The following is a 13,501-nucleotide window of genomic DNA, read 5'->3' as shown; positions in this document are numbered from 1 at the left end:
GTTCTTAGCCATATTTCATGAAAATCGGTCCACTCTATTACCTCGGGTTTTTTTTTCTTTTATTCTTTAGATTTGAATTGATTTGAATTTGTTGCAGATATAAAAAATAACTAGAATTCAACCTCATAAGCCCTCTTAATTAACCCCCGTAACCCTCTGATTATAAAGGTGTGTCCACCCTTGATATTAAATTTTACGTAGGTTTAACATACATATTAGGTATGAATCTCAGAGCAACATGTTAGGTGGCTACTTACCTAAAGTATTTTTAATAACAAAAAATTACAGTGTAAATTGGTTGCCGCAGTCTCTTTTCTCATATAATAAAGTCAATATTTACTCATCATATTCGCATGAAATTTTACCAACAAAATATTAGACATTCTTTTCAACACAATAAAGTGATGAATTATTACCAGCATCCTCCATTCTCTGGCAATTACTATGAAAAATATAAGCAGCAGTTAAGAAGGGTTTTATAAGGCGGGGGAACCCGAAATTAATATGTCGACGAGAAAAATGGCAGACTGGAGGAAATTTCACGAGATTGCTAGTTGAAATAATGTCTAGTGCGTTAGAAGTTGTTTATTAATTTACAGAAGTTTTGAGGGATGATTTTGCTGTATTCTTTTAATTTTACTTACTTCTTTTATTAAATGCTTTAAAAATAATCGGAATATAAGCGCTATGAATGTTTTATATAATATTGTTTGCTTTAGTACGATCTATAAACTTTTGCTGTTGCAACATTTCATTGTAAACATTAAAATTTAAATCGTTTAGTTTAGATATTTGTTTTGTCGTCGAGTTGATTATAATAAATTATAATAATATAATATATCATACAATATTGTTGTGTGTACCAGTACCTACCTACCTAGGTGGGTATTTGTAATATTGATTGGTTTGTAAATATGTTTGTGAACTCGAATATAGAGTGCTCATTCGTTTTAAAATTGCTGACATAAGTAGGTATTCGGATAAACAACATCATTAATATTTATTCTAAATTATTACCATGTACCTACACAGTACATTTAAGACCCTTTCTTTTATAGCGCTTTAATAAAATATCAGACGGAAAGAACTTCTTCACCTCGGCCTACTTTCGGTTTTATTACAGGTGACACCCACGGGCTTAAAAGATCTGCTCAGTGTAATAAAATATTGTGACAAATTTTGATACCTAGGTATGGTGTTTTATAAAATTATGCTCAATAAAAGTTCCTAACCTGGGCAACCTAACACATCTTAACTGATGAAATAAAACTATTGTAAACGGATTAAATCGCGTATAATGAATCGCGACCACGAACCACGAACGCTGTAAAGAGTTCGAAACGTCGGGATGTATTTTAAATTCATTATACGCGATTTAATCCGTTTACATAGTTTTATTTCATGAGTAACTATCGCGGTAACCGAACACAATATTACATCTTAACTGCTTATTTGCACTAGATTCTTAAGAAATAGTAAAATGGCTGGAGCGTTATATATTATTTATGAACTCTGAATTTATTATTAAGCATTAAGAATGGAGTGGAGTGGATTTATTGTAGTTAATTATGTTCCCGAGCACTTTAATGTATTTTGGTAAGTCATCTAGGGTAAGATGGTTGACAGTGGATCACTCCATTTTTCAGAGGCCATATCTCAGGAATGGTTTGACATATTTACATTTTGTTTCGACTCTTATATACATCATTTATTTAAGATTTATTGTGTTGTGGTTTAAAAGCTATATTATGAGACATGTATGGTCACTAACGCTTTTAAAAAAAAATGGAATTTGATCCACTGTGCAACAGGGGGTGTGAACAATGGATATACCAGTGGTTTACAGTGGACCAAAGAGAATCATATCAGAAAGATAAGGAGAAAAAGAATGAAACAGAACATGTATTATTTTTTATTAAAATAGTCAATACTAAATATCAAAACCTAGTAACATAGGTGTACTGATCATCTAACTAAAAGATCCAATTTCTAAGAATTTCAACTTTACTGCCTTAGAAGCTTAGTAAATAGCCATACAATAAAACAAAAATAAATATTTCTTGTTATCTAACTTAAACTTTATAATGTAAGAAAATTAGAACAATAATTATTATGCGTATATAAATAATTAACTACTCAAAATGCTTTTATGGGATCAATATTTCTGAAATGAACATTTTGACCATACAACATAAGTAAGAGCCACATAAAAATAGTCTTCCAAGATTGTTTAATGGCAGCCTATGCTTTTTCCACTCGTTCGTTTGGTATTCCGTCTTCTTTTCTACAGGTGACCCTTTTTCGCAGCAGTCTGTAACATAGCAATGTGTACTAAATCTGACCCACTGTGTACCTGACCCAGATGACCCAGTGTCAACCCACACGCGAAAAAAATTAAATAATTAAAAACAAATACAAAAAAAATATTTATAGCGGAAAATGTTAAAACACACAATAGCTTTTTAATCAAGTTAGTAATAAAAACGATAACAAGACATTCAATGGCACATAATTCGAAATTATACGATAATATCCAACTTACGTAAATATGCTACCCGCGGAGTGATATCACGTTCACACCTGCACACGACGTTCTGTTCGCGCGGTCCCGTGGGCACTGAGCTAGTGTTGGCCAGAGGTATCCAAGGCGCGTAATAAACTAATAATAGTGTATTTAGATTCGTTGTAGTGTGCGTGACCTATTGTGCACCAGCGACCCACTGTCAACCACCTTACCCTACTCATCTTACTAAAAGTGCTGATAATAATAGAGTTAGCGATCAACCTTCAAATCAAACCGGAGAGGTCGAGGGTTTAGTTCGAACCCCGTTTCATACTAATTAGCAGCGATAAGTATATTAAAAGTGAAAAAAAAAAACACTGCTGATGTGTGTGTTCCAGTGTGACTGTTTTACGAACGTAAAACTTACCGTAGATGTCGTTATACATATATAAGTAGGTCCATATGGGGGATGCCTAGAGGGGGGATGATTAGCGAGCTTAGATGGAAGAGCGCTGAACTAGTGCTCCAAGAAAAATCCTCGGTCGTGGATTCAAGTAACATTCTCAAATTTACCACTTTTAAATTTATTCTAAGCTTAAATTCATAGCTTTGAAGTTGTGAATCAATTGTCGTTAGGTATCAGTGGCGGCTAGTGAAAATTTCTGCTAGGCAACACTGAGCAAAAAGAAGCCTACCTTAACATTAAAGTACTTTACTAGTAATCAATTTTAGGCAAGCCGGTGGGAATCGGCTTGTATGGACCAGCCGCTGCTGTTAGGTATACCTTTCCAAGTCTGGGGGCCGATTTTTGAGTCTCACGCGTTCGAATTCAGAAAATTGTCACTGAAAATAATAAGCAAGTCACCGTTTTTAACCGGTATTTTAGTGACAAAATCCCGTATGCGAGATTCAAAAATCGCCCACCTGATTTGGAAATTCAATTTTATAACAAATATCGCTTTACCGGTGCCACGCCGCCGCCGTTATCCGAGCCATTAAACACCTGCGATATGTATTATTGTACCTAGTTTGTTTTGACACCTGTCAAAACCACAGCTTAGCTATACAGTGTGTAAATCTAATACGGGCGAATCTCTTATTATGAATGTCTTATTATGAATCTCTTAGTGTGAATGGATATGTGGGTGTAAGACGAAAATATGAAAACACGTGTAAGAAATATAACTGCTCAATTACCAGCGCTACAGAAGCAAGCAATTAAAGCTTATAGCAATTAAACGCTGGGGCCGAAAGTAGAAAAAAATTCATAATTGTTGCAGTGACAAGTTCTTAGCTCTTCACCCACGACGCAATTGAACCCTTAACCCACAGTCGACTTCTACGACTCCGAAGCCATAGGAGGAAAAGGGGTGGTGAAATAAACAAATAAAAGATGTATATGGGTAGGTACCTAGTGTTCAAAAAGTGGAATCTTGAGCGTTGCGAGGGTTTCAAGGCATGAAGGTTACACAAACTTTGCCGCCGAGTTAAACACTAAATCTTTCACCACACCAACACGAACAAAATCTCTATAAAACATCAAACGAAATCGTATCTATCAATCAATATTTATAATTCAAATCATCATTTAAAAATAGTGGGTAGGTAGGTACTTTATAAAATTATGATATTTATGTACAAAACAGGTTTCATGCAAGTCAGTCACCTGGCACACATTCATTGAAATTAGTTAGGCCTAATGAATTTATTATAAGCTCCGTTTATTTTTAATCAAAACAAGGGACGTTTCATTAATTTGAATATGAAAACGACAATTAATAACCAAATTATTCCGTCATATTTTGCTAATCAATTCAAAAGTAAGGATTGAATTTATATTAGAATCAGTTATGAAAAGCTATCTTAGTATTAAAATAATAAATTATAAGAAATGTACATTTTAATAATATTATTTTGTAATAGTGGCCATAATCCTATATTTTTGGGTTCGTTGAGCTCAAAATCCATTAAGCTCAATTCACTGAATGATAAAAATTAGTGTCCTTAAAAGTACAGAAATTGTATTTACCACTACCTCAATTATATATAATTGAAAATGTACTTCCAATCTAACTAAAACGTGATGGGTAATGGAACGAGCCTTTCTGGACATTTTTTGCTGTGCTGCCTATTCTGAGAAAATGGGCTCAAGAAAGTCCAGATTTCTTAAAATGAGCTATTCAATATACTTGATATTCACTACCTAGTTTTATTTTCAGTGCGTTTTATGACAACACTATAATGTTTCGATGACAAAAAAAAACACATCAGTTTTGGTTTTAGATAACTATGATCTGCAGATACGATAATTATTGCTAAATACGCTAATTGTAATTTCGAAAGTCGTCTAATTTCGAAAGACTTAAAATCACCACTTATTTCCATCATATCAAGATTCTCCTTTCGATAATATCCGTACATTTCTGTATTTCGAAATTACCCCAATACACCCTAAATCGGTTTTAATAAATGCCCGCATATTAGTAACACACAATATACAAGTACTCGTTACTCGTATCTTCTTCTGTCAATGAAAAGTCAAATATAGTAACTATGTAGGGGGTGTATAACGCGTGCGTACTGCGTTTCAACATTGAGTAGCAGTGTTAGATACGAGTTTTTTTCAAAGTAGTGTAGATATTTAGTTTTCATTATCTGGTTAGTAGTAGAGACATACCTTCGCAACTTTCAGACCAACTAATGTAATTAATTATTTGATTTCAGTCCCTGTTATTTCGATATTGTAATTATAATACTCAACTACGCCTGACAACGCTTGCTTTGACTGACAGGAACATGCGACATAATATTGAAATCCACGAGTATGGGGTGGAGAGGATCTGCTTGGAATTGCTGGATTCTAATTTAAGTCACATCACGATCATCGGGAATATGAGTGACGTTCGGATTTCAAATTATTTGCAGCGGATTCACTCTCGCAAATAATTACGTACCTACTACTACACTCACCGGCAATAATATACCTTAGGTACCTAGTACTACCACTACGAAGGCCGCATAACTGACTGACCCGGTCCTATTTTGTAGAGCGTTGCGAAGATGTTACTGTAGGTGACAGGTGACAACTACCTACGAAATATAAAGGATAATAAATACGAAATGAGTTGGAGGGGGTAACAAATAATTATCAATGAGGCTACATTGATATCACAGTACAATAAATTATATAGAATAAGAAATAAAGAGTATATAATTATCGTGATTTAAGTTTGCCTTCATATTTCTGAAGAGTCTCGTGAAATTTAATTCAGAGGCGTTATCAATACTGATTACCGGGTTTTAGGGATTGCAATCCGGTCTGATTCCCAATCCGGCCGGATCGGCCGGATTTCGACCCCAATCCGGCGGATCCGGCCGGATCCGGCCGGATTGGCCTTGAGGACTAAAAGTACCCAAATAGTGCCTTTTTTGCATGTTTTCACCATAATATGACAAGTACGATGGTATTTTGCATCACGATTAATAAACCAACAGTTTAAAGGCTTAGAAATCAACTTGTTTACCAGTTAACAAGTAAATTTTATTATAATAATCAGTCGCAAATCGGCCGGATTTCGACCCCAATCCGGCGGATCCGGCCGGATCCGGCCGGATTGGCCTTGAGGACTAAAAGTACCCAAATAGTGCCTTTTTTGCATGTTTTCACCATAATATGACAAGTACGATGGTATTTTGCATCACGATTAATAAACCAACAGTTTAAAGGCTTAGAAATCAACTTGTTTACCAGTTAACAAGTAAATTTTATTATAATAATCAGTCGCAAATCAAATTATTTCGTTCTTTTGAAACTTTGATAGGATAACAAAATTATTATTAGTGTAACGTTTTACAGTAATAGGTACCTATAGAGCTTTTAAGATACGATAAAGAGCGGACATTATAACATACCTACAAACATACATGTGTTATGAGATCAGTATTAAAAAAAAACCTGTATTGTGTTATTTTACAGTTAACTTTACTCACATGAAAAGAAGAACAAAAAAAAGTATCACAATCATATTAAGTAAGCATAGCTATTAAAAGTCAGCGTTAACCTTTTCTCAGTCTGCATAAAAATATCCAGTATCGGTTAAGAAAAACTACAGTAACTAAATTAAAGCCAGCAAGAGTAATTGACCTTAGTAAGTATTATTTGCTATTACTGAATCAACAATCTTACTGGTTACCTTTTAAAAATGTTCATTTTTAAGCTTTGAATTTTATTATTCTCGTAGCAATATGCTCTCATATTATGCTGAAAACATGTTCCTATCTTCAGCTATCCTCGTGGTCTCGCTCCAGCTCGACCCGGTCGCTCGTAGTCCATCCTCAACGGACCGTTTCCAGGGCGCTCGGAGCCACGACTTGCATTTTGCGGTTTTCAGCCGAAAGCAATGGTTGCGTTATTTCGTTCCCCTCTTTGAATAGTGTGCCATCCATGTTCCTTTTTGTGTCGCGGTTAGCTGCTATATACTCCATAGGTCTCGATTTTGGATAGTGTCTGGCCAGAAAACGCGAAGGATCGACCTCAGACCATGGTTATTTGTCACTCTCCACCACTCCACATTATGCATCCCAACAAACAATCCCACAGATTCAACTACGGATTCCAAAACGGAAAGTGTAACGCGTTGCTTGAGCACATTATTTGACTTCCAAACGGCCTTCTAATGCAAAGAACATACGTACTAAAATATTTTTTGATTGGAAATCAGACCGGATTGCAATCACCTGTTGAGCAACGTTCAAATGTTGCCGTAAAATTAATTTTTTTTTTTGCACTATTTTAACATATCGTGTTACATTACCGGATCCGGTACCGGATCCGGCGAATTTCACCGGATCCGGTGGCATGAAAAAAGCACCGGATCCGCCCGGATTACCGGATCCGCCGGACCGGATTGCAATCCCTACCAGGTTTTCAGCTTAGAAACCTTGTAAATGAGAATATTATTACGGATCTTGTAACAAGTAAGTATACGTTTTCAAATATCGCAGTTGTGGTGGTTCTCAGAAACCTCGCGGTATATAATATACCTACGGTAGTGTTTCACGTTAATATTGCTGACGCGGTTAGGTACATGTCGCTAAGTTGGGTTTAGCTTTAGTTGCAATGTCTTTAGACATAATTGCTTTGTAGCTGGAGTACTAAAAGACCTCTCAACGAAATTCACGTTAACTAGCGATTGTGCGTCGTCAACTGGGTAGGTATTTTGCCTACGTCACAATTGCTTACGCTCCGTAACGTATCTTAGCTCTTTTTATCGCTCTTCCGTATTGTGGTGACAGAAGATCATGACATGACCTGAGCCTAAATAGAATTTAACCACGTTTCTGAGTACAAAGCTGGATTCGCCCCATGGGCTCAATACTTATAGGGTTATTTATATATGTCCAGCGCATCCAAAACAGTAATTCACAAGTAGGTAACTACCATTCAAAACCAATCATTCTGTTACCGCTAACCCGAAAGATATGTGTATCTCGACTATCTCGTCAGTACTTTTAAAAAATCTCGTATCTCACGCTGTTCCTCAAAGTTAAAACGCAGTAAGTCTATATGCATTCCATACATACTTACTACAATTTTCTTTTCATTGACAGACGAAGATACAAGTTTTTTTTAAAAGTAGTGACGATCTGTACCTACACAAAAAAAAAACAATTGAACTTTGACATTTCTGACCGCGAATTGTTTAGATTTATTCATATTTTGATAAGTTATTCAGGATATAGGTACTTTTGGTGCCTTGCTCATCTGCTACTGTTGATGCTGACTGTACCTACCTAAAACTTACTGCTATTTAACAGTAGGCGTTTTGCGCATACGTATAATACAGTTTTAAACTTCCGAACCAGATAACAAAGTAATAAATTTCCACATTGAAGACCGAATAGGTCCATTATCTCTTAAGGAGCTTTACTTTGCCGGAACCAAAGTTCTAAACAATATAATCGGAGCATCTTCACTTAAGGAAATTCCGGGCAAATGCCATGGGAGGGTCTGATAAGATGATGAATATATATGCACAAGATAGTAAGCCGTAATAGCGTAAGCATAAATTGCTTAGCTACTCGTAGGGCGTGGAAATTATGGTAATTTATGTAGGGATGATGATTGATTTCAGATTTGCTGACAAGAGAAAGTAATAACGCGAGAATAGTAACTACCTAGTTGTTTGGTAAATGATAGTTAGGGTAAACTCGCCTCATTCGGTGACACGCCTAATTCGGTGATAGGTACAAACAAGCTTTGAAGCACTATTCCGAAAGACGATTTTTGGTTGTTTCACCGAATTAGGCGTGTCACCGAATGAGGCGAGTTTAACTAAATTGAGCGAAGTAAAGGCGATCGATTTGCTATTTTATTGAAGCAAATAAATAAAGACTCAAGTTTTATTACTGCATTCATGAAATTAATATTTCAATCCAATTTCCTAAGACTATGTAATCTGTGTATTACATTGGTGATACAATTTATGGACATCATAATTAGGTACATTTATTACCTTACCTCATATGTGAGCATTTCTTTTTTTTTGCCACTTTTATGAAGTGTGATATTTATGAAAAAAAATATGTTATTTCTACTCAGAATTACTAGCTTTTTAAATCCTAGTAGTTAAAAAAATTGTCCCATACGATTATTTTTCTTATGTTGTTACCATTTTCCATACATGTTGTACGGGGTAACAAAAGAGGAAAGTAACAAAAATGTATGGAAATTCTGGGACACTTTTTGTCTCCCAGTGAGATTGAAAGTACTCGTGATTCTGAGTACAATTGACCTATAAAATTCCCTAAAACAATCAAATTTTTTTTATTGGCAAAAAAAAAAGAAATGCTCATGTAATATTTCTGCCGCTTATTAGTTACTTTTTTACATGACATAAATAGTCTGTTATAATTAATAATATTAATCATAAACATAGAAAAAATATAGACTGAAGGTTTTAGACAGGTTCTAAATATTCCTACGTCATCTTGTATTGGGTTGGTAAGAAAGTAATGAGCGAATCATAACCAATATTGTAATTTTTATTTAATTTATTATTTTAATCATTTATCAAAAATATAACGGCCTTCGTTATCTACTACTTGTCTCCATCGTTCTGGTAAAGAATGAATAGCATCGGCGAAGAAGTTCTTAGGTTTAGATTCAAAAAACTCAGCTATGTACTGTCGTAGATGGGCTTGATCATCGAACTTTTTTTCATTCAAGGCATTGCTTAGCGATCTGAACAATGCGTAATCCGTAGGTGCCAAGTCTGGAGAGTACGGTGGATGAGGTATCACTTTCCAACCTAGCTCCAATAGCTTTAGCCGAGTCACTTTTGCAATGTGTGGGCGAGCATTGTCGTGTAAGAAAAAAACTTTAGCATGCTGTGGACGATTCTGACAGATTTTTTGGTTTAAATTTTCAAGCTGATTACAGTATACTGATGCGGTAACAGTCATTCCACTTGGTAGGAGTTCCCAGTGAATAATATCATGAATATCCCACCAAACGGACAGCATAACTTTTTTCGGGTGAGGCTCTGTTTTTGGTGCCTCTATTCCTTTTTCGTTTGGAGCTAGCCACTGACGTTTGCGTGTGTGATTTATATATAAGACCCATTTTTCATCTCCAATAATAAGATGGTCCAACCAGTTGAATGTGCGGCGAAAAGACAGAAGTTGTATGCAGATATCGGCACGACGGTTTAGTTGATCTCTATCAAGTTCGTGCGGTATCCAAACACTGTATTTGTAGTTTTTCCCAACTCGTGTAAATGTGTTTCTATGGTGACATGAGAGCAGCCTAACTCGGTAGCAAGAGTACGACTCGTTAGCCTCGGATCTCCTTCAATTAAGGTTTTTAATTTGGCTACATCAATCTTCACCGGTCGACCAGACTTAGGTTGATCTGATAATGAAAAGTCGCCACTACGAAACCGCTGGAACCATCGTTTCGCCGTGGCCTCAGACACAACTTCAGGAGCAACACGCTGACATATATTACGCACTGCTTCGGCGGCTGAATGGCCAGACTGAAATTCATATAGTAAGCAATGCCTTACATGCACTTTTAATTCGTCCATTTTCTTCCTTATATTAGCTCGGCGACAGCTAGTGAATGACTGACGAGAAACTGTGCGACTCGCCCTTTATATACTTTTGACCATAGAAGATTCTAGAACTCTCTCAAAAATTTTATGTGGAATTCAATCGATCGCTCATTACTTTCTTACCAACCCAATACATTCTTTTTATGCTACACCTACACACTATTAATAAGGCTTCAGAAGTAAATACAGTTCTGATACCGCTAAACAAAATCATAATCCATAGAAAAAATAATTCAACATTGACATTTCTATATTTTATTTTATTACTAACTTTATAAAATTATATGAATTATTGGTGAGCAAGTGGGTATCTCACATATTGTAATGAAAAGTGGTGCCCTGATGCCCTCACATAGGTACCTACCCGTGATCTAGGGGTTTCTACAATAAATGTTAAATATTAATAATCTGAATATACGGCATATACACGTATATGGCTATTGCATGTATACGAATTAAGAATTCCGTTGATAGAATGTAATATTGTTATACACCGTGTTTCACTTAACACTAAAAACCTGAAAACCGTTTGTTCAGAATCGAGAGTAGAATCGATTGAGCTATATCTTGATGGGGGTAATATTTTTTGTTTTAATTTGTATTATTAGTTATTGTTTACGTGCCCATTCTACAAATTCGTAATACAACATTGTGCATATCATATTGCTAGAGGTTGTATACCTTTTTCAGTATTTAGGGGTATTAATACTGGCTGGTTACTTGGACGATTATTTTTTCCGCTACGAGTTTGACGTTGTGCGTCACTTTAATTTTAAAGTTTATCATAAGTCATAACAAATTGAACTCTTACCTAATTACAACCTTGTCATTTTGAACGTTAGGTTTAAATTTGCTTACTGCGTCACCTGTCCAATTTGAAGTTTACTGTGACACAGTTTAACGTGCTTTACAGTGACATAGCTGTCTATTGGTAAACCTTATGTCGTTGCAGTAACGTACACAATTAATCAGTTTTAAGGTTTACGATGGTAGCTAGCAATTATTTTATTGAGTGTAGAGTTAAAAGTCGAGTAGAGCTGCACAGAAAATTAAATATTCAATTTAAAAAAATAATAATCATCAAATTAAAAAATGAATATTCTAGATACGTTTAAAAAAATAAAAATCAGTTGGGGTGTCTGAGGTTTTGAGTGATACCGGAAACACGGTGTATACTCTTATGAAGCACTGAAACAGCATCTTTTGAATCATTTTCCTCCAGGAAAAATATGTAGGTAAGTATTATCATAATCTCATTAGATTATTACCTAAGGTCTTCCTTGCTCTTTATGTTTATTTGATCTTTGCCTACCTACTCTGTCGGAAACTTGGAAGAATTAGGATGCGGGGAAATATTGTTGTAGATAGGCTTTTGCCCGTGACTCTACGTAGAATTTGTAATTCGGATAGCACCGGGATAAAATATATCTTGTCCTTCCCCGGGACGCAAATAACTCATAAATCGGTTAAGCATGAAGAAGATACGCACACGCACAGACATATAGACAGACCCAATTCGCATCCATACTAATATTATAAATTGGAAAGTGTGTGTGTCTGTTTGTTTGTCCGTCTTTCACGGCAAAACGGCAGAACGAATTGACGTGCTTTTTCAAGTAGAGATAGATGAAAGAATGGAGAATGACATAGGCTACTTTTGTCTCTTTCTAACCCCCTACTTCCCTAAAATGGGTGGTAGAAGTTTGTAAGGAGCATTCCGCAATTTTCGAATTTAACTCGAGCGAAGCCGCGGGCGAACGCTAGTACTTTATAAAACCCTATGGTCGCTTACAAAAATGTCGAAGATAGATTGTTTCCTTGATAGGTACGTCCGCTGGCAATTTCTTAGCTACTAAGGGCGCAATCTAACATCCGTTCTCCCTAATTCCATTTGGTCGCTGTGATAAATAATGTTTCGCGACAGCCGCTAAGTGCACGAAGCTACGGATATTATGTGAAGGTATACCTGTGCTGCTATTACCACGGCTAACCGAGCTAGAAAATAAAGAAGAATTATACGTATGATTATATTATATTCTTAGCAAACAATAGTATATTGTGCAACAAGGGAGGTAAGGGGGATTTTGTCAACGAGTGTTGTTAATAACTCGCGACAGCCGCAGGCTTAAGGTTATAAAATCCTTACCTCCTGAGTTACACACAATATTTTTCGTTACATTTGAGAGGAAAACACAGAGAAAAAAAAATCATAAGGCAACACCTTCAATGAATGGCGGTGTTGTACTGCCCGTTGCTCATGGCAACGCGGTCAAGCTCAAATCGAGATGGCCGTCACAATTTCCTGCCAGATTGCAAATTATAACGATTTATCTGACATGAAATTTACAAAATAAATGTAAAACACACTGAAATAATGGTAAAACATAAATAATACGCATTTTTCATACCGTGTAATATTTTTTTATAGCTTAATATGTAGGTCAAATTTTAGTTGTGCAAAAAATCCTTGGCTGATTGAAACATCCTTTGCCTGAAGTATTGTATGGATTGTAGGTATTATTTTTTAAACTAAATCCATGGGAATAAAATAGTACATTATTCTTCAGTACACGTAGACGCAATGAGACCTTTAAACAGCAAATGTGATGAAAATTTATTTCATTTCACATAAGACAGGTATCAAAATTCGCATTATATTTAGGTCAATTAATTTTAATAGGTTTACGTTATACTCATTAAACTCCTCGGGTGCCAGACTGATTTTTGAATCATTGGAATTTGGATTTATCCTAATTACTTAATCAAAATTCTAATTTCATTGACGTAATTGGCCCGGACTCGACCGACCGACACTTCAAGGGTATATATGCTTTCATTAATAAAACACGTTCGAAAATGAACATCTTCTTTATTAGATTTAATA

Source organism: Leguminivora glycinivorella, chromosome 2 (genome assembly GCF_023078275.1).
Source record: "Leguminivora glycinivorella isolate SPB_JAAS2020 chromosome 2, LegGlyc_1.1, whole genome shotgun sequence".
Taxonomy (NCBI): domain Eukaryota; kingdom Metazoa; phylum Arthropoda; class Insecta; order Lepidoptera; family Tortricidae; genus Leguminivora; species Leguminivora glycinivorella.
Note: the sequence above shows the minus strand (reverse complement) of the source record.